The following is a 21153-nucleotide window of genomic DNA, read 5'->3' on the forward strand; positions in this document are numbered from 1 at the left end:
AAAAAAATTGTTCAAAAAGACGTTTATTGGATTCTGCCACAGAAAACTAAACAAGAGAAAATTGGATCAAATCAACTCGGAATTAGCTCAAATTTGATACTCTAATTACTAGGGTCCTAATCGCACCACATATCAAATTTGGGGTCAATTGGATATCGTTGGCTTTGGGTTTGAAATTCGGGTCTAATCAGGTCTGATTCATAACGTTTTTGCGTCAGTATATCAAACCTTGTCGTAAATTGCTCAAACTTTATATTCTGTCTATTTGGGTTGATATTGCACTATATCTGAAATTTTAACTCAATTGGACATCATTTACTTTAGGTTCCAGATTCAGACTTAACTCGTCGTAAACGAGTCTGTTTTGCGTTAACTTTTGAAATTCGCTAGCTTTCTGTTGTTTTCATTTCTTGCAGTTTATTTTCATCATATCCAACATATTTGGGTGTTGTTTCATGATTTTGCATATTTTTTGTTTTTGTTTTTATTCGAGTCTTCAGTTTTGTTCATATTTCGGATAGACTCGCTTGCTACTCGCGAGACTATCATCGCAGTTTTGTTTTGCTTGTTTTCTAGTTTTTATTCCTTCTTGAGTCATATATATATTTGGATTGCGCTGCCAAGTTGGTTCTATTTGGTGTTGGTTTCAGTTTCGCAAGAACTGTAAGAAGGTGAGACGAGAGGTGTGAGCGTGTGAGGATATTAAGAGTGTTTGAGCGAAATACGAGCGACGTGAGGATAATTGTTTTTACCACTAACCAATTTTTGCAGGAACTATCATGTCAAATCAAAACAACACACCACCCCATCCCAAATTCAAGCCATGACGTAGATGATGGAGAGGATGAATTTTGTGATGGGAAATGTGTGTGACAGACTTTATAGGGTGGAGAAACGTGGTAATGAGGCTGGTACAAGCACCCAAAATGTGAGGAAGCTTGGGGCTGAACCGAAAGCAAACAATGATAGTAGGGCCAAAAGGCCAAGGTGGGCTGATTATAAGGAGGCCGTTGATGATATTGGTGATGGTGATTTTGAGGATGAGGCCATAGGCCATCGGGAAGGTTTTCAGCAGCCTAGAAACCGAAGGGATTATGGGAATAGAACTAGGGGCCAATTCAGCCAAAGGGAAAATTTTCGTAGTGTTGGGGGACATGCTGATTTAGATGGTGATTTGGATGCTATCAAACTGAAAATACCTTCTTTCCAAGGTAAAAACGATCTCGAGGCATATTTGGAGTGGGAGAAAAAGGTGGTTTGGATTTTTGATTGCCATAACTATTCAGAGGTGAAGAAAGTGAAATTAGTAGTCATCGAATTCACGGATTATGCACTGATTTGGTGGGATCAGAATGTTATTAGTAGATTGAGGAGTGGAGAGAGGCCAGTAACATCGTGAGAGGAGATGCAAGTGTTGATGAGAAGGTGATTTGTGCCTAACCACTATTATAGAGATTTGTATATGAAATTGGAGGGTTTGAATCAGGGTTCTAGGTCCGTGGATGAGTATTTCAAGGAGATGGAGATTGCCATGATTCGGGCCAATGTGATTGAGGATCGGGAAGCTACTATGGCTAGATTTCTAAATGGGCTGAATAGGGACATTGCGAATGTTGTAGAATTACAACATTGTGTGGAATTGGAGTCCATATGGCAATGAAGGTGGAGAGGCAAATAAAGAGAAGGGGCAGTACACGTTTTCAAACCAATTCGGCTTCATCTTCCTCAATATGGAGGCTGAATTTGAAGAGAGAGGGGGCTGTCCAACCAAAGCCTTATGCAAAGGCCGAACCACCTAAGGCCAAAAAGGATACTCATACGGATGGGAAAGGTAAATCTGAATCTCAACCTATTCGTGATAGAGATATTAAATGCTATAAGTGTTTAGGGAAGGGGCACATTGCATCTTAGTGTCCAAACCGAAGAGTTATGCTTACAAGAGACAATGGGGAGGTTGAATCTGAAAGTGACAAATCTGAAAGTGAAGAGATGCCACCTTTGGTGGATTGTAGTGATGAGCAGATTGCATATCCTGTTGAGGGGGAGGCCTTGGTTATAAGGTGTGCGCTAAACATGCAAATCAAAGAAGATGATGTAGATCAGCAACGGGAAAATATATTTCACACACGATTTCACATCCAAAACAAGGTATGTAGCATGATAATTGATGGACGTAGTTGTGCTAATGTTGCTAGTGATACTCTTGTGAAGAAATTGAATCTGAGTTGTATTAAGCATCCTAGGCCTTATAGATTGCAATGGTTGAATGATTGTGGTGAAGTGAGGGTTACTAAGCAGGTTTTGATTGCGTTTGCTATTGGGAAGTATTCCGATGAGATTTTGTGTGATGTAGTCTGATGCGAACTCTAGCGGAATTTAATGGTATTCGCGACCCCAAGATCAATCTAACCCAAGTTTGTTGAGATTTGAATGAGCTTATCACAATGGAAGACTTGCTCCAAGGCAACAAGACTATAAACCAACTCGATCACAACGCCTACACCTGGAGACGAGCAAAATAAGTGTAAATTCACAACAAAGAATGGTCAATTCTTTGAAGAGTTGAAAGTTCAATCAAGAACCAAGATTGAGCAACCAAAAGTCGGCTACAATGCTGAAAATATTATCAAAGGTCTGCCCTAAAATTATTCCTAAAGAGTATTTATACTCCAAGCCAAAACCCTAGTTTCCCTAATGGGTCTAACATAAACCCAATTTAAATAATAATCAACCCAAGCTAAAACTAGCCCAAACTAATTAAAATAAACAAAATAAACAAGTCTAAAACCCAAACAAATTGTCTCCTCTCAAAATAATTAAAGTTTGATAGCCCAACTAATTAAATAAGACAAGTTCGTTGTTTCCGCATTCTGTCTGGCAGCAGCAAGGCCCAACTTAAAATAGATGGTTCTCTCTCGTCTTAATGAATTAGAAGGCGTGCCATATACCGTTGGAATGGTATGGAATTCTAGTTTCCAGCCCAACTAGAATCACATCAAATTATATAATGTTTAGGAACATACCTCTTCTTCATTATTGTCTTCAACTCCTCCCATGTGCTAACTGGTCTTTCTCTATTCCTTCTTCTTTCTACCACTAATCTCTCCCACCAAACCATGGCATAGTCAGTAAACTCCACTACAACTAACTTAACCTTCTTTTCTTCAAAGTACCTATGGATGTCAAAAATCATCTCCACCTTTTTTTCCCAATCTAAATAAGCTTCCGGATCAGTTTTTCCCTCAAAGGCTGGGATTTTTAACTTAATACTACCTAAATTTCGGTCTATATCTTCCAAATCATCAAAATCCCCTCTGTGCTCAAAATCCCTATTTGGTCGAATATGTCCCCTCCTTGACCGATTCTCATACCTCTCTCCCCTATGTGTACGGAACCCACCACCACGGTTAAGATCATCCTCGACTTCATCTGCAGAGTTTCCAGCAACACTCTCCTCCTTCCTAGCTTCTCTACCCCTTTTACTATGCCCTCCATCAGATCTAGTCTCTAATTTTTCAATCGTAGTCATCAGCTCACCAAACATAAATTCCATCTGTTGTTGTATTCTCGAAAGCCCATCTTCTTGGATTTCACCGTTCTTCTGTGGCACACTATTATAAGACATTATTTTTTTTAAACCTGCACGAAAATCGTTAGCAATAAAAATAACACCTCACACACTCGTGTTTCACACAAATTTATAGGCTTTTCACTCGAATATGCTCCCTATGCCTTTTTCCACTCAAATTGCCTTTCTTTAGTTCTTGAAATCACTTAGCAACAATTCAGGAAAAAAAAACAACCAACTATGCAGTGAATTTATAAATTTGATATAGACTCTAGAAGCAAGAAATCACGAAACTAACAAAACAAAACTCGATGATAAATTCACGAATAGCGATGCAAATTTGTACGAATAATATAACAATTTGAAGACATGAAAAAAAAATCAGAAAAGAGCTAAACAATTACGAATTATCAAGAACTTAGGATTTAATTCAAAAAAATTCCAGAAACTCAAGAAAATCAACTAAACTACCTAAATTTTCAAGAAACACAAACAAGACTACAAAAAGATTCTGCCAAAACAAAAAAAAGTGATTTTTCTTTTCTTTTTTTTTGTGCGGCAACAATCAAGATTTCAAGATCAAGCCTCCTATATATATATATATATATATATATTTCGGCAAGAACAAAACAAAATCAAGAACTTAGGTGTGTATGCAGATTTTGATTAAGGAAGCATAAAAAAAAAGAACACTAACTTATGATTAAGTGTTCAACAAAGCAATAAAAAGTAAGATCCCTATTTTTTTTATTTTTTTTTATATATAGGTGGCCAAATCTATCAAGAATCAAACAAGAAACAATAAAGACTCAAATTGAAGGATATAACCTGTGATTAGATTAGCTCTGATATCAACTGATGCGAACCCTAACGGAATTTAATGGTATTCGCGACCCCAAGATCAATCTAACCCAAGTTTGTTGAGATTTGAATGAGCTTATCACAATGGAAGACTTGCTCCAAGGCAACAAGACTATAAACCAACTCGATCACAAGGCCTACACCTGGAGACGAGCAAAAGAAGTATATTCACAACAAAGAATGGTCAATTCTTTAAAGAGTTGAAAGTTCAATCAAGAACCAAGATTGAGCAACCAAAATTCGGCTACAATGCTGAAAATATTATCAAAAGTCTTCCCTAAAGAGTATTTATACTCCAAGCCAAAACCCTAGTTTCCCTAATGGGTCTCACATAAACCCAATTTAAATAATAATCAACCCAAGCTAAAACTAGCCCAAACTAATTAAAATAAACAAAATAAACAAGTCTAAAACCCAAACAAATTGTCTCCTCTCAAAATAATTAAAGTTTGATAGCCCAACTAATTAAATAAGACAAGTTCGTTGTTTTCACATTCTGTCTGGCAGCAGCAAAGCCCAACTTAAAATAGATGGTTCTCTCTCTTCGTAATGAATTAGAAGGTGTGCCATATACGATTGGAAAGGTATGGAAGTCTAGTTTCCAGCCCAACTAAAATCACATCAAAATTCAATCTGTAACTCCAGTTATGACTAAAAGAGTAATGAAAGGTCAAACTGTCCGAATCTAGTCTTCTTCTCCCAATCCTTGTGTAATGGTCTTGGTTCCACCAACAAGCCCCTCTTGAACATGAATCAGATTAATCAAGGCTTGCTCTTTATTATTACAAATCCTCTTGAAGTCCACCTTAGCCCATGTATCTTGAAGAAGTCCATTGAAAGCTTCTTTGAACTTCTTAGCCCTAAGCCTAGTAACTGGACCAACTGGAACCTCCAATGGATCCTTTGATGGTTGGATCGCATCATCCCCTCGCTCCTCAAAAGGATTCGACCTCGAATCATCACCTACATCAAATGAAGAAAGATCAAAAACATTGAATGTAGCACTAACACCATACTCACCTGGTAGATCCACTTTGTAGGCATTATCATTAATCCTTTCTATGATCTGATAAGAACCATCTCCTCGAGGCATCAACTTTGATCTTCTTTGTTCAGGAAACCTTTCCTTCCTCATATGCACTCAAACCCAATTACCTGGTTCAAATATCACTAATTTTCGTCCCCTATTGGCTTTGTTTGCATATTGTTCATTCTTCTTTTCTATTTGTTGCTGAATTTTTGCATGGAGATCTTTCACCACCTGTGCTTTTTGATTACCATCAAGACTAACCCTTTCATCAACAGGCAAAGGAATCAAATCTAATGGTGTCAAAGGGTTAAAACCATAAACAATCTCAAATGGGAAATAATCAGTAGTAGAATGCACACTACGATTATATGCAAATTCAATGAATGTCAAACAATCTTCCTAATTTTTAAGATTCTTTTGAATGATAGCCCTTAACAATTGAATCAAAGTCCAGTTAACATCTTCAGTTTGGCCATCTGTTTGTGGATGACAAGTAGTAGAATATAAAAGTTTAGTTCCTAACTTACCCCACAAAACCTTCCAAAAGTAACTCAAAAACTTAACGTCTCGATCGGATACAATGCTCCTAGGAAGACCATGTAGTCGAATGACCTCTCTAAAGAATAGGTCAGCTATATTTATTGCATCATCAATTTTATGGCAAGCAATGAAATGTGCCATCTTAGAAAATCTATCCACAACAACAAATATAGAATCTCTCCCTTTCCTAGACCTAGGTAGACCCAAAATGAAATCCATAGAAATATCAACCCAAGGTTCCTTAGGAACAGGCAAAGGTGTGTATAGTCCATAAGGCATTACCCTAGACTTAGCTTGTCTACATGTTATGCACCTATCACAAGTGAGGGCATGTCATTACAATCAGACTCCTTACTAGCGGACACAATCTCTCCATCATCCCTTAGAATCATAACTCGATGATTTGCACATTCTGATGCATAGTGTCCCAATCCTTGACACTTGAAACACTTTATATCACGATTACGCTTCGGTTGAACTTCTCCCTTAAGTTTTTGATCATTGGTCGAAACTTGCTTCTTCATGGAGTTAGGTTCGACAACTTTAGAAGTTACCTAAGGCTTCGATGACGCACTACCCTCTCTCCTATAATTCATCTTCCAACTCGAAGAAGACCCCGTATAAGCTCCAGATCGTGTATTACCCTTCCTTTTCAACTGTCATTCAACCTTAATGGCTAAGTGTACTAACTCCTCCAAATCAACATATGATTGCAACTCCACAACATTAGCTGTCTCTATTCAAGCCATTCAAAAACCTAGACATCGTAATTTCCTCATCTTCATTAACATTAGCTCTAATCATAGCCACCTCTAATTCTTTCTGATACTCCTCCACACTCTTATTACCCTGTGTAATCATTTGTAAACGATTAAACAACTCCCGATAATAATGTTTAGGAACATACCTCTTCTTCATTATTGTCTTCAACTCCTCCCATGTGCTAACTGGTCTTTCTCTATTCCTTCTTCTTTCTACCACTAATCTCTCCCACCAAACCATGGCATAGTCAGTAAACTCCACTACAACTAACTTAACCTTCTTTTCTTCAAAGTACCTATGGATGTCAAAAATCATCTCCACCTTTTTTTCCCAATCTAAATAAGCTTCCGGATCAGTTTTTCCCTCAAAGACTGGGATTTTTAACTTAATACTACCTAAATTTCGGTCTATATCTTCCAAATCATCAAAATCCCCTCTGTGCTCAAAATCCCTATTTGGTCGAATATGTCCCCTCCTTGACCGATTCTCATACCTCTCTCCCCTATGTGTACGGAACCCACCACCACGGTTAAGATCATCCTCGACTTCATCTGCAGAGTTTCCAGCAACACTCTCCTCCTTCCTAGCTTCTCTACCCCTTTTACTATGCCCTCCATCAGATCTAGTCTCTAATTTTTCAATCGTAGTCATCAGCTCACCAAACATAAATTCCATCTGTTGTTGTATTCTCGAAAGCCCATCTTCTTGGATTTCACCGTTCTTCTGTGGCACACTATTATAAGACATTATTTTTTTTAATCCTGCACGAAAATCGTTAGCAATAAAAATAACACCTCACACACTCGTGTTTCACACAAATTTAGAGGCTTTTCACTCGAATATGCTCCCTATGCCTTTTTCCACTCAAATTGCCTTTCTTTAGTTCTTGAAATCACTTAGCAACAATTCAGGAAAAAAAACAACCAACTATGCAGTGAATTTATAAATTTGATATAGACTCTAGAAGCAAGAAATCACGAAACTAACAAAACAAAACTCGATGATAAATTCACGAATAGCGATGCAAATTTGTACGAATAATATAACAATTTGAAGACATGAAAAAAAAATCAGAAAAGAGCTAAACAATTACGAATTATCAAGAACTTAGGATTTAATTCAAAAAAATTCCAGAAACTCAAGAAAATCAACTAAACTACCTAAATTTTCAAGAAACACAAACAAGACTACAAAAAGATTCTGCCAAAACAAAAAAAAGTGATTTTTCTTTTCTTTTTTTTTGTGCGGCAACAATCAAGATTTCAAGATCAAGCCTCCTATATATATATATATATATATATTTCGGCAAGAACAAAACAAAATCAAGAACTTAGGTGTGTATGCAGATTTTGATTAAGGAAGCATAAAAAAAAAGAACACTAACTTATGATTAAGTGTTCAACAAAGCAATAAAAAGTAAGATCCCTATTTTTTTTATTTTTTTTTATATATAGGTGGCCAAATCTATCAAGAATCAAACAAGAAACAATAAAGACTCAAATTGAAGGATATAACCTGTGATTAGATTAGCTCTGATATCAACTGATGCGAACCCTAACGGAATTTAATGGTATTCGCGACCCCAAGATCAATCTAACCCAAGTTTGTTGAGATTTGAATGAGCTTATCACAATGGAAGACTTGCTCCAAGGCAACAAGACTATAAACCAACTCGATCACAAGGCCTACACCTGGAGACGAGCAAAAGAAGTATATTCACAACAAAGAATGGTCAATTCTTTAAAGAGTTGAAAGTTCAATCAAGAACCAAGATTGAGCAACCAAAATTCGGCTACAATGCTGAAAATATTATCAAAAGTCTTCCCTAAAGAGTATTTATACTCCAAGCCAAAACCCTAGTTTCCCTAATGGGTCTCACATAAACCCAATTTAAATAATAATCAACCCAAGCTAAAACTAGCCCAAACTAATTAAAATAAACAAAATAAACAAGTCTAAAACCCAAACAAATTGTCTCCTCTCAAAATAATTAAAGTTTGATAGCCCAACTAATTAAATAAGACAAGTTCGTTGTTTTCACATTCTGTCTGGCAGCAGCAAAGCCCAACTTAAAATAGATGGTTCTCTCTCTTCGTAATGAATTAGAAGGTGTGCCATATACGATTGGAAAGGTATGGAAGTCTAGTTTCCAGCCCAACTAAAATCACATCAAAATTCAATCTGTAACTCCAGTTATGACTAAAAGAGTAATGAAAGGTCAAACTGTCCGAATCTAGTCTTCTTCTCCCAATCCTTGTGTAATGGTCTTGGTTCCACCAACAAGCCCCTCTTGAACATGAATCAGATTAATCAAGGCTTGCTCTTTATTATTACAAATCCTCTTGAAGTCCACCTTAGCCCATGTATCTTGAAGAAGTCCATTGAAAGCTTCTTTGAACTTCTTAGCCCTAAGCCTAGTAACTGGACCAACTGGAATCTCCAATGGATCCTTTGGATCGCATCATAGTCCCAATGCATGCTAGTAACTTACTTTTGGGGCGTCCATGGTAGTTTGATCGGAAAGCGATTCATGATGGGTTTAGAAATAGGTTCACTATTGTAAAGGATGGTAAAACCATCACTCTTGTACCTCTTTCTCCAAAACAAGTGTATGGTGATCAAATGAAATTAAAAAAGGAATGTGAGGATGGGAAGAGTGAAAATTCACGTGAGGACAATGGTGAGAGAAAACCATCAGATTCGGCAAAACCTAAATCATTAATTAAACCGGTTGAGAGTGGAGGTAAAAACCGAGGAGTGAAGAAAGTAAGCTTGTGTGATGATAATAGTGTGGAAAAATTAAAGAAACAACCTAATTTTTATGCAAAAGGATCTCAAATCAGATCTGTATTTTTCACTAATAAGCCAATGATCTTACTTGTGTATAAGGAGGCTTATTTTAACACTAACGATCTTGATTCTGCTATTCCTAGTGTGGCTGTTTCTTTGATGCAGGAGTTTGATGATGTATTCGCTGAAGACATCCCTAATGGATTACCACCATTAAAGGGGATTGAACATCAAATTGATCTTGTGCCCGGAGCTTCAATTCCTAATCGTCCAGCCTATAAAAGCAACCCCGAGGAGACGAAAGAGCTTCAAAGGCAAGTAGATGAGTTGATGATAAAGGGGTACATTTGTGAGAGTATGAGTCCTTGTGCTATGTCAGTGCTACTTGTGCCTAAAAAGGATGGAACATGAAGGAAGTGTGTCGATTTTCGTGTAGTCAATAACATAACGGTAAAGTATCGACATCCTATTCCTAGGCTTGATGACATGCTAGATGAGTTACATGGATCATGTATTTTCTCTAAGATTGACTTAAAAAATGGGTACCATCAAATTAGGATGAAAGAGGGTGACGAGTGGAAAACTGCATTTAAGACTAAGCATGGTTTGTATGAATGATTAGTCAAGCTGTTTGGACTTACAAATACGCCTAGCACGTTTATGCGTTTAATGAATCATGTATTGCGTGCGTTTATAGGTAAGTTTGTTGTTGTGTATTTTGATGACATTTTGATCTATAGCAAGAACTTAAATGAGCATCTTGATCATTTGTGTAATGTACTTAGTGTGTTGCGTAATGAGCAATTATATGCTAATCTTAAAAAGTGTACCTTTTGCATGGAAACAATTGTGTTTCTTGGCTATGTCGTAACTGCGCAGGGTATCGAGATGGACGAGGAGAAAGTTAAGGCCATTCGGGATTGGCCTACACCAAAATCGGTAAGTGAGGTAAGGAGTTTTCATGGACTTGTTAGTTTTTATAGAAGGTTTGTGAAGGATTTAGTACTATTGCTGCACCTTTAACTGAAATTGTGAAAAATTCTGTTGGATTCAAATGGAATGATGAACAGGATAAGGCTTTTAATTTGTTGAAAGATAAACTTTGTTCGGCGCCTGTTTTAGCTTTGCCAGACTTTATGAGAGCTTTTGAAGTTGAATGTAATGCGTCAGGTATTGGTATAGGAGCTGTGGTAATGCAGGATAGGAGGCCCATTACGTATTTCAGCGAAAAAATAATATTGGGCAGCCTTGAATTACCCTACATATGACAAGGAGCTTTATGCCTTGGTAAGAACTTTAGAGACGTGGCAACATTACCTGTGGCCCAAGGAGTTTGTAATACATTCTGACCATGAATCATTGAAGCACTTGAAAGGGCAAGGTAAGTTTAATAGGAGACATGCCAAATGGGTTGAATTTATTGAAACCTTTCCGTATGTGATCAAGTATAAGCAAGGGAAAGAAAACATTGTGGCTGATGCACTTTCACGTAGGTATGTTCTTTTATCTACTTTGGATGCTAGATTTCTAGGATTTGAACACATAAAAGAATTGTACAAGGATGATAGTGATTTTGCTAATGTTTACAATGCTTGCGAAACTTCGGCTTTTGGAAAGTTTTATAGACTTGATGGATATTTGTTTAAAGAGAGTCGTTTGTGTGTTCCATTAAGTTCTATGCGTGAATTGCTTGTACGTGAAGCACATGAAGGCGGGTTGATGGGGCATTTTGGTGTTGTTAAGACTTTGGATGTGTTGCATGAGCATTTGTATTGGCCTAAAATGTAAATCCCAAGAAAAACCAAGGCTGGATTAAATTAAAGAAAATAAACTAAACTAAAAAGAAGTGGGGGTAAGAACCAATACACTTAAAGAAAATGGGGCCTAAAATGCAAATAAGAATAATTATAGAGCATAAATACTCCTATTCTCACCAAAAACAGATCTGCAGCTACGTAAAGAAAGAAAAGAGGGAGTTTTTATATCTATTTTTAGAAATTAAGAGAGAAACACCAAAATTTCAAGAACCCATCCCAGATTGAGGGTTATAGGTAAAATAAACCCTGGTGGGAAAGGGATTAACAAGAAAAAATTGAATAAGAAGAGAAGAGGGGAGGGTCGGCTGTCATTAGAAAGAAAAGGAGGGTTCGAAACCTTGATTCGCATCAGGTAAGATATTCTAAACCTGGTCTTATGAGTCATTTCAAGTCGATTATGAATTGATGCCTGGATGTTAATTTATATATTGAGTTCTTAGACTTGAATTGAGGAAAAAGTAAGAGTTGTTAAAGTAAAGAACTTCATGTGTTGTGTGTAAATGGAAAAGTTGATGAATCTGGACAGTTTCGTCTCTTGACCTTCAAAGAGATTTTGGGTAGGAGAATGAAGGAATTAGGATCAAGTTCCTTCATAGAAATTGTAGTTTTGGATGTTTATTAATGAGTGATTTTGACTACTTGCGAGGAAGAACTGGGTTCTTCCCAAAACATAGAACTTGTAGCCTCATGTCTTACCTTTCCAACGCCATAAATTTCGCTTGAATCGAAGTTCTATAACTCCAGATATAGTTAAAGATCTGAGGAGAGGTCAGACAGTAACAGTTCAAAAATGGACAGTAACAGTTGGACAGTAACAGTCCAAGCGTTGTTGATGAGCGATTTTGACTACCTTAGAGGCAGAACTAGGTTCTTCCCAAAACATAGAACTTGTAGCCTCATGTCTTACCTTTCCAACGCCACAAATGTTTCTTGAATCGGAGTTCTATAACTCTAGATATAGTTAAAAATCTGAGGAGAGGTCAGACAGTAACAGTTCAAAAATGGACAGTAACAGTTCAAAAATGGACAGTAACAGTTGGACAGTAACAGTCCAAGCGTTGTTGATGAGCGATTTTGACTACCTTAGAGGTAGAACTAGGTTTTTCCCAAAATATAGAACTTGTAGCCTCATATCTTACCTTTCCAACGCCACAAATTTTGCTTGAATCGAAGTTCTATAACTCCAGATATAGTTAAAAATCTGAGGAGAGGTCAGACAGTAACAGTTCAAAAATGGACAGTAACAGTTGGACAGTAACAGTCCAAGCATTTGTTGATGAGCGATTTTGACTATCTTAGAGGCAGAACTGGGTTCTTCCCAAAACATAGAACTTGTAGCCTCATGTCTTACCTTTCCAACGCCATAAATTTAGCTTGAATCGGAGTTCTATAACTCCAGATATAGTTAAAAATCTGAGGAGAGGTCAGACAGTAACAGTTCAAAAATGGACAGTAACAGTTGGACAGTAACAGTCCAAGCGTTTGTTGATGAGCGATTTTGACTACCTTATAGGAAGAACTGGGTTCTTCCCAAAACATAGAACTTGTAGCCTCATGTCTTACCTTTCCAACGCCACAAATTTCGCTTGAATCGGAGTTCTATAACTCCAGATATAGTTAAAAATCTGAGGAGAGGTCAGACAGTAACAATTCAAAAATGGACAGTAACAGTTGGACACTAACAGTCCAAGCGTTTGTTGATGAGCGATTTTGACTACCTTATAGGCAGAACTAGATTCTTCCCAAAACATAGAACTTGTAGCCTCATGTCTTACCTTTCCAACGCCACAAATTTAGCTTGAATCGGAGTTCTATAACTCCATATATAGTTAAAAAGCTGAGGATAGGTCAGACAGTACCAGTTCGAAAATGGACAGTAACAGTTGGACAGCACAGTCCAAGCGTTTGTTGATTAGCGATTTTGACTACCTTAGAGGCCGAAATGGGTTCTTCCCAAAGCATAGAACTTGTAGCCTCATGTCTTACCTTTCCAACGCCACAAATTTCACTTGAATCGGAGTTCTATAACTCCATATATAGTTAAAAATCTGAGGAGAGGTCAGACAGTAACAGTTCAAAAACGAGGCAGTAACAGTTGGACAGTGAAAGTCCAAATATAAAGAAAGGAATGATAACTAGGATTGGACAAAGAACGACAGTAATCATGAGTGAGATGAGAAAAACATAAAGTACTAAGAAATGACTGAAAAAAAAGACTTATTGGTTGTTGATATGGTTATTATAAAACATATCCTTGAGTAAGAAAATTTATGAGATAAACCTGTGATTTGCAGGAGGGACCACAGACGTGGTGCAACAACAGCAGCAGGGGAGCACGAGTAGAGCTTCTATTGCAGGTAGGTGTTTCACACCTATGCTTCCTAGTTAAATTCCATGATTTAATATATTTTGATGTGAAATGTGAAATTACTGAATGTATGTCTATTCAAGGTGAAAAGTTGTTATGTGAATTGCCAAGTGATGAAATTATCACTGAAAAAGGAAAATATTAGAAGTGTGATTTGAGGCATAAACTAGCATATATTGAGTGTATGTTAGGATCCCGGGTAAGGGGATCACCATGTATTGTCTAGCATACATTGAGTGTATGTTAGGATCCCGGGTAAGGGGATCACCATGTATTGTCTAGCATACATTTAGTGTATGTTAGGATCCCGGGTAATGGGATCGTCATGAATGGACTAACATATATTTAGTGTATGTTAGGATCCCGGGTAAGGGAATCTCCACGTATTGGCTAACATACATTCAGTGTATGTTAGGATCCCGGGTAAGGGGATCACCATGGAATGGCCAGCATACATTTTGTGTATGTTAGGATTCCGGGTAAAGGGATCGCCTTATATCGACTCCTATGGGGTGGTGATGACAATACCAGTGAAATTGGTATCGGTAATGTGATAAGAAAAAGTAATCACATTGATCTTATAAAGTCTGGAATGAAGGTTGATAGTGGCAGAGAGAACGGTTATTAATAGTTTGAATAAGGAAGAGATTTTTAAATAAAAAAAAACTAGAAGGGAGAAGTAAATGAAATATGAATGCATGTTACCCTGTTGAAATTATTAGATATTCATATTGTTATATTTATGGAAATATTTCACCTTGCAGTAATATGTATTTTGTTTCAGGATCATCGCATGCACGACAGGAGTAGAATCCTAGCTTATGTTTCTTTTTTGAAGTCTAGGTCCTAGGGAGTATACCCTTGTATTTTGTAAACATGAAAATGGTTGTATAACTTAATTTGTATAATAAATGTTTAAACTTGATTGGATGAATTTAACATTGTAGTTTATATAACCATATTTCATGTCTATGTATTTATATTTATTTAAATTATCCATCCATAATGATATTTTTGTTATATAATGCATATCATAAATATTATGGTTGATAGGTGTGAGTATAATTGTGGAATTGAAACCCAGGATGATTGGGTCGGGAATTAAGTTATGAGATGCGAACTGTTAGAAGTGTAAACAGGTTACATGTCGGTAACTTGAGACCTTCCGGTATAGGGGGGACTCTGTCGAAATTCTGGTAGATGTTAATACGAAGACCATGAATATGTATATATATATAAAAAATATTAACTACTCTGTTTTTCTATTGACATGAGATTGTGGTTTTATCCCAGAAATGGGGGATGTTACATTTTGGTATCAGAGCTCAGGTTGCTATTCCGGGGATAGGAATGATTATATGGTTTTGGAATGTGTTTCAGGATGGTGAGAACAAGGCAAGGAGCCAGGACTGATCCATCCCCAGTTCGGGGAAGTGGCCAGAGTATTCATAATGAAAGTGATCCAGACTGGGATCCCTTGGCAGACACCTCCTCTCATATACCTGCAGCATCAGTGTACTCAGAAGGGGGCGAGTCAGTGAGACTTCGAGATGATTCATCGTTCCGTCAAGCAAATGTATCCATGCCCGAGGGATCAGACAGACAGGGGGGAGATAATATACCTCCACCAGCGGCACCGGTAGCTGAATCAAACCTATTTTCGGATCCTACTTTTATGGAACATATAGTGAGAGTTGTGGCAGCAGGAATGGTAACGGGGGCCTCCAATACGACTCCTAGATCAAAGGGAATAGTCACCATAGTGCAATGGGTGAAGGGTATGAGAGAGATGGGTTGTATGACTTACCAGGGTGAAGAGGATGCTGAGGTTGCTGGGCATTGGCTGAGGAAAGTGGAAAGAGTTATAAATCAAATGCAGGTGCCAGAGGAGCTACGGGTGGATTGTGTGACTCAGCTATTGGTTGAAGGTGCCCACTCTTGGTGGGAGACCGTTAGAGAAAGGAGATCAGGGGAGGTATTGAGATGGAGGGATTTTCGTGAAGAGTTTGAGGAGAGGTACTATTCTTGGGAGCATAAGAGGGAGAAAGAACAGGAGTTCTTGGAATTGAAGCAGGGAGATTTGACAGTGCTGGAGTATGAGAGGAGATTTCAGGATTTAGCAACTTTTGCCTCCACTTACCTTCCCACAGAGCGCCACAGGGTGGAGAGGTTCCGTGATGGACTGAGGCGGGAATTGAGGATGATATTGATAGCCATGCAGTTTCAGTCGGTACGGGAATTGGTACGTGCTGCTCAGGGTATGGAGAGGGTAATAAAGGATACCCCGAAGCCAGTGGTCGAGCAGAGCCAGGCAATAGGAGCTAAGAGGAGAGATTTTGAGTTTATAACTGGGAGACCTCCCCTCCCAAAGAAGGGGAAGAGTGGGTCATCATCAGGACAGTTCTAGAGAAGGGGTGGGAGTTTCACCCCAGGAGGGAGCTCAGGAGGATCTAGACAAGTCAGTGGAAGAGGAGCTTGGGGAGGACAGTCTAGACAGGGAGTCAAAACTGCTGGAGGGTCTACAGAGCAAAAGGGACAAGTATATCCGTTTTGTCAGGGGTGTGAGCAGCGACACCCGGGAGATTGCTCTGCGATGCCGGGGAGATGTTATATCTGTAGAAGTGAGGGGCATCGATGGAGAGAGTGCCCGCATGTAGGAAGAGGTTGTTACTATTGTGGGGACACGAGTCACCGAAAGAAGGATTGTCCTCGTAGAACTACCGAGGGAGCCCATGGTCAGAGGATTGAGGTTCAGAGCCAACAACAATCGATGACAGTCAATCGTCCTATCAGGCCTACCCAGTCAGGCACGAGTGCTACACGCGGGAGGCCCAGAAATCAGGAGGGGAGGACTCAGGGTCGGGTATATCACATGACCTACGAGGATGTGGGAGCTGTACCTGATGTGGTGGCAGGTACTTTACAGTTAGATACAATGCAAGTTTATGTTTTAATTGATCATGGAGCTAGTCATTCCTTTGTATCTTATAGAATTGTGAATAACTTGCATGTGTTATCTAGTAACTTGGGAGTAGGGGAGACGATTAGTACACCTTTGGGAGAGAATATACATATTGATGATATTTATAGAGGGGTAAAACTATATATTGGAGGATTAGAGTTGAGGGTAGATCTTATGCCGTTAGAGTTATATGATTTTGATGTGATTCTGGGCATGGATTGGTTAAGTAAACATAAGGCACAAGTGGATTGTTTCACCAAGACGGTGACAATCCAAGGAATAGGTGATAAAAGAGTAGTGTTTAAAGGGGAAAGAAAGGTAATTCCAAGTTGTGTAATCTCAGTCTTGGTGGCTAGAAAATTACTGAGGAAAGGTTGTTCTGCTTGGTTAGCCCATGTAAGAGAGCTGGAAAAGGGTAGCATAGGTTTGGCTAGTATTCCTGTTGTGAGGGAGTTTCAAGATGTATTCCCAGAAGAGTTGCCTGGATTACCTCCAGTTAGAGAAATTGAAGTTTCCATAGAAACTATTCCAGGAGTTTCTCCTATAGCCCAGTCTCCTTATAGGATGGCACCTATGGAATTGGCGGAACTGAAGGTCCAGCTTCAGGAATTATTAGATAAAGGCTTCATCCGGCCTAGTAACTCACCCTGGGGAGCTCCGGTATTGTTTGTAAAGAAGAAGGATGGCACCCTTCATTTGTGCATTGATTATCGTCAATTGAATAAAGTGACGGTGAAGAACAGGTACCCACTTCCACGAATAGATGACTTGTTTGATCAGTTGAAGGGTGCTAGGGTATTTTCTAAGATAGATCTGAGATCTGGATATCACCAGTTGAGAATCAAGGAACAAGACATACAAAAGACTGCCTTCCGAACCCGTTATGGGCATTACGAGTTTTCGGTGATGCCATTTGGGTTAACCAATGCTCCGGCCATGTTTATGGACTTGATGAATCGGGTGTTTCGGCATTACCTGGACCAATATGTGGTTGTATTTATTGACGATATTTTGGTGTATTCAAACTCTTATTTGGAGCATGAACAACATCTAAGGGTTGTGCTACAGACTTTAAGGGAAAATTGATTATATGCAAAGCTGGATAAGTGTGAGTTCTGGCTCGAGGAAGTGGTATTTTTGGGCCATGTAATATCCGCAGAAGGAATATTTGTAGATCCAAGAAAGGTTGAGGCCGTGTTAAAATGGGAAAGGCCTACCAACGTGACAGAAATCCGGAGTTTCTTGGGTCTTGCTGGATATTACCGAAGGTTTATTGAAGGATTCTCCACCATAGCATCACCTTTAACTAAGCTGACCCGCAAGGAAGTCCGGTTTGTTTGGTCGGAAGAGTGTGAAGCAAGCTTTCAAGAACTGAAGGAGAGACTCACTTCTGCTCCTGTGTTGGCCCTTCCATCAGGGACAGAAGGGTTTGTGGTATATAGTGATGCCTCAAAAAGGGGTATGGGATGTGTATTGATGCAAAATGGGCGTGTCATTGCTTATGCATCAAGACAGTTAAAGTCGCATGAGGTGAATTACCCGGTTCATGACCTAGAACTTGCAGCGGTGGTGTTTGCCTTGAGAGTATGGAGACATTATTTATATGGGACACAAGTTCAAATCTTTACAGACCATAAAAGTTTGAAGTATTTGATGTCACAGAAGGAGTTAAACATGCGGCAGAGAAGATGGGTAGAGTTAATAAAAGATTACGATTGTGTTATTGATTACCATCCTGGTAAGGCTAATGTAGTAGCCGATGCCTTGAGTAGGAAGGGAAAAACAGTGATGAATGATATGGAGCTTAAGGAACAAGAAAGTATAGTGGAATTAAAGAAAATGGGCTTGCGGCTAAGTGTAGGGCCCGAAGGATCACTGTTAGCTCAGTTAAAGATCCGATCTGTGCTTCGAGACAGGGTCTTGGTGGCTCAACAAGCAGATGGGAAAGTAAAAGAGATCAAGGAGAGGGTAAACAAGGGTATAAAGACATCATTTCAATTGTTATCCGATGGGCTAATAGCTATGGGTAGGCGAATTTATTTGCCTGAGGATAAGATTTTGAAAGATGAAGTATTAAGAGAAGCTCATGAATCTCGATTTGCTACTCATCCTGGGAGTACAAAGATGTATAGGGATTTAAAGGAAAACTACTGGTGGCCAAATATGAAGAGGGAAATAGCAAAATTTGTGTCGAATTGTGGGATCTGTCAACAAGTAAAGATAGAACACCAGAAACCTGCAGGGGAATTACAGTCATTATCAATTCCGGAATGGAAATGGGAGGATATTTCTATGGATTTTGTGACGGGATTACCCAGGGGAAAGAAGGGGAATGATGCCATATGGGTGGTCGTGGATCGACTAACAAAATCTGCTTTGTTTTTGCCAATGAAGAAGATTGATTCGGTGGATAAGTTGGCAAAATTGTATGTAAATGAAGTAATCAGACTTCACGGAGTGCCGGTTTCAATTATATCGGATCGGGATCCAAGGTTCACATCAAGATTGTGGCCTAGCTTACAAAGGGCAATGGGGACAAAGTTGAATCTGAGCACGGCATTTCATCCTCAGACGGATGGTCAATCTGAAAGGACCATCCAAACTCTTGAGGATCTCTTGAGGTCATGTGTGCTGGAGTTTGGAGGGAATTGGGAGGATCTCCTGCCATTGGTGGAGTTTGCTTATAATAATAACCATCAAACTACTATTGGTATGGCTCCATATGAAGCATTGTATAGGAGGAAATGTCGTACCCCAATTTGTTGGGAAGAAGTAGGAGAAAGGAAGCTTTTGGGACCTGAGATGGTGCAACTGACAACTGACAAGGTGAGGGTGATCAAAAAGAGAATGAAGGAAGCCCAGGATAGATAAAAAAGTTACGCAGATCGCCGAAGAAGGCCGTTGGAATTCCAAGTAGGGGATAAAGTATTTTTGAAGGTGGCTCCCTGGAAAGGCATCATTCGATTTGGAGTAAAAGGGAAATTAGCCCCGAGATATATTGGCCCTTTTGAGATTAAAGAAAGAATCGGGCTAGTTGCATATCGATTAGAATTGCCTGTATATTTGGATAAGATTCACAATGTGTTCCATGTATCATTGCTACGAAAGGCCAAGATAGACCCCTCACGGGTATTGCCACAAGTTCCTATGAAGATTAAAGGGGATCTAACCATGAAAACTAAGCCCGTCAAGATCTTAGATCGAGATGAGAAATTGTTGAGGAATAAAAGAGTTCCCTTGGTGAGAGTATTGTGGAGAAGCTCTCAAATAGAAGAAGAAACATGGGAAAGAGAATCTGAGATGAAGGAAAAGTTTCCGCACTTATTCTCCGACATAGGTACGTAACTTGAATTTCGAGGACGAAATTTTTATTAGGAGGGGAGATTGTAAATCCCGAGAAAAACCAAGGCTGGATTAAATTAAAGAAAATAAACTAAACTAAAAAGAAGTGGGGGTAAGAACCAATACACTTAAAGAAAATGGGGCCTAAAATGCAAATAAGAATAATTATAGAGCATAAATACTCCTATTCTCACCAAAAACAGATCTGCAGCTACGTAAAGAAAGAAAAGAGGGAGTTTTTATATCTATTTTTAGAAATTAAGAGAGAAACACCAAAATTTCAAGAACCCATCCCAGATTGAGGGTTATAGGTAAAATAAACCCTGGTGGGAAAGGGATTAACAAGAAAAAATTGAATAAGAAGAGAAGAGGGGAGGGTCGGCTGTCATTAGAAAGAAAAGGAGGGTTCGAAACCTTGATTCGCATCAGGTAAGATATTCTAAACCTGGTCTTATGAGTCATTTCAAGTCGATTATGAATTGATGCCTGGATGTTAATTTATATATTGAGTTCTTAGACTTGAATTGAGGAAAAAGTAAGAGTTGTTAAAGTAAAGAACTTCATGTGTTGTGTGTAAATGGAAAAGTTGATGAATCTGGACAGTTTCGTCTCTTGACCTTCAATGAGATTTTGGGTAGGACAATGAAGGAATTAGGATCAAGTTCCTTCATAGAAATTGTAGTTTTGGATGTTTATTAATGAGTGATTTTGACTACCTGCGAGGAAGAACTGGGTTCTTCCCAAAACATTGAACTTGTAGCCTCATGTCTTACCTTTCCAACGCCACAAATTTTGCTTGAATCGGAGTTCTATAACTCCAGATATAGTTAAAAATCTGAGGAGAGGTCAGACAGTAACAGTTCAAAAATGGACAGTAACAGTTGGACAGTAACAGTCCAAGCGTTTGTTGATGAGCGATTTTGACTATCTTAGAGGCAGAACTGGGTTCTTCCCAAAACATAGAACTTGTAGCCTCATGTCTTACCTTTCCAACGCCATAAATGTCGCTTGAATCGGAGTTCTATAACTCCAGATATAGTTAAAAATCTGAGGAGAGGTCAGACAGTAACAGTTCAAAAATGGACAGTAACAGTTGGACAATAACAGTCCAAG

The 21153-nt window shown here is 38.7% G+C and overlaps 1 pseudogene; it reads left to right on the plus strand.

The window, feature by feature from the left end:
• The first annotated feature begins 17127 nt into the window (after positions 1-17127).
• Positions 17128-21153, plus strand: part of LOC112325047 (uncharacterized) — a 49715-nt pseudogene continuing 45689 nt past the window's right edge.

This window comes from Populus trichocarpa, chromosome 18, assembly GCF_000002775.5.
Source record: "Populus trichocarpa isolate Nisqually-1 chromosome 18, P.trichocarpa_v4.1, whole genome shotgun sequence".
Classification (NCBI taxonomy): domain Eukaryota; kingdom Viridiplantae; phylum Streptophyta; class Magnoliopsida; order Malpighiales; family Salicaceae; genus Populus; species Populus trichocarpa.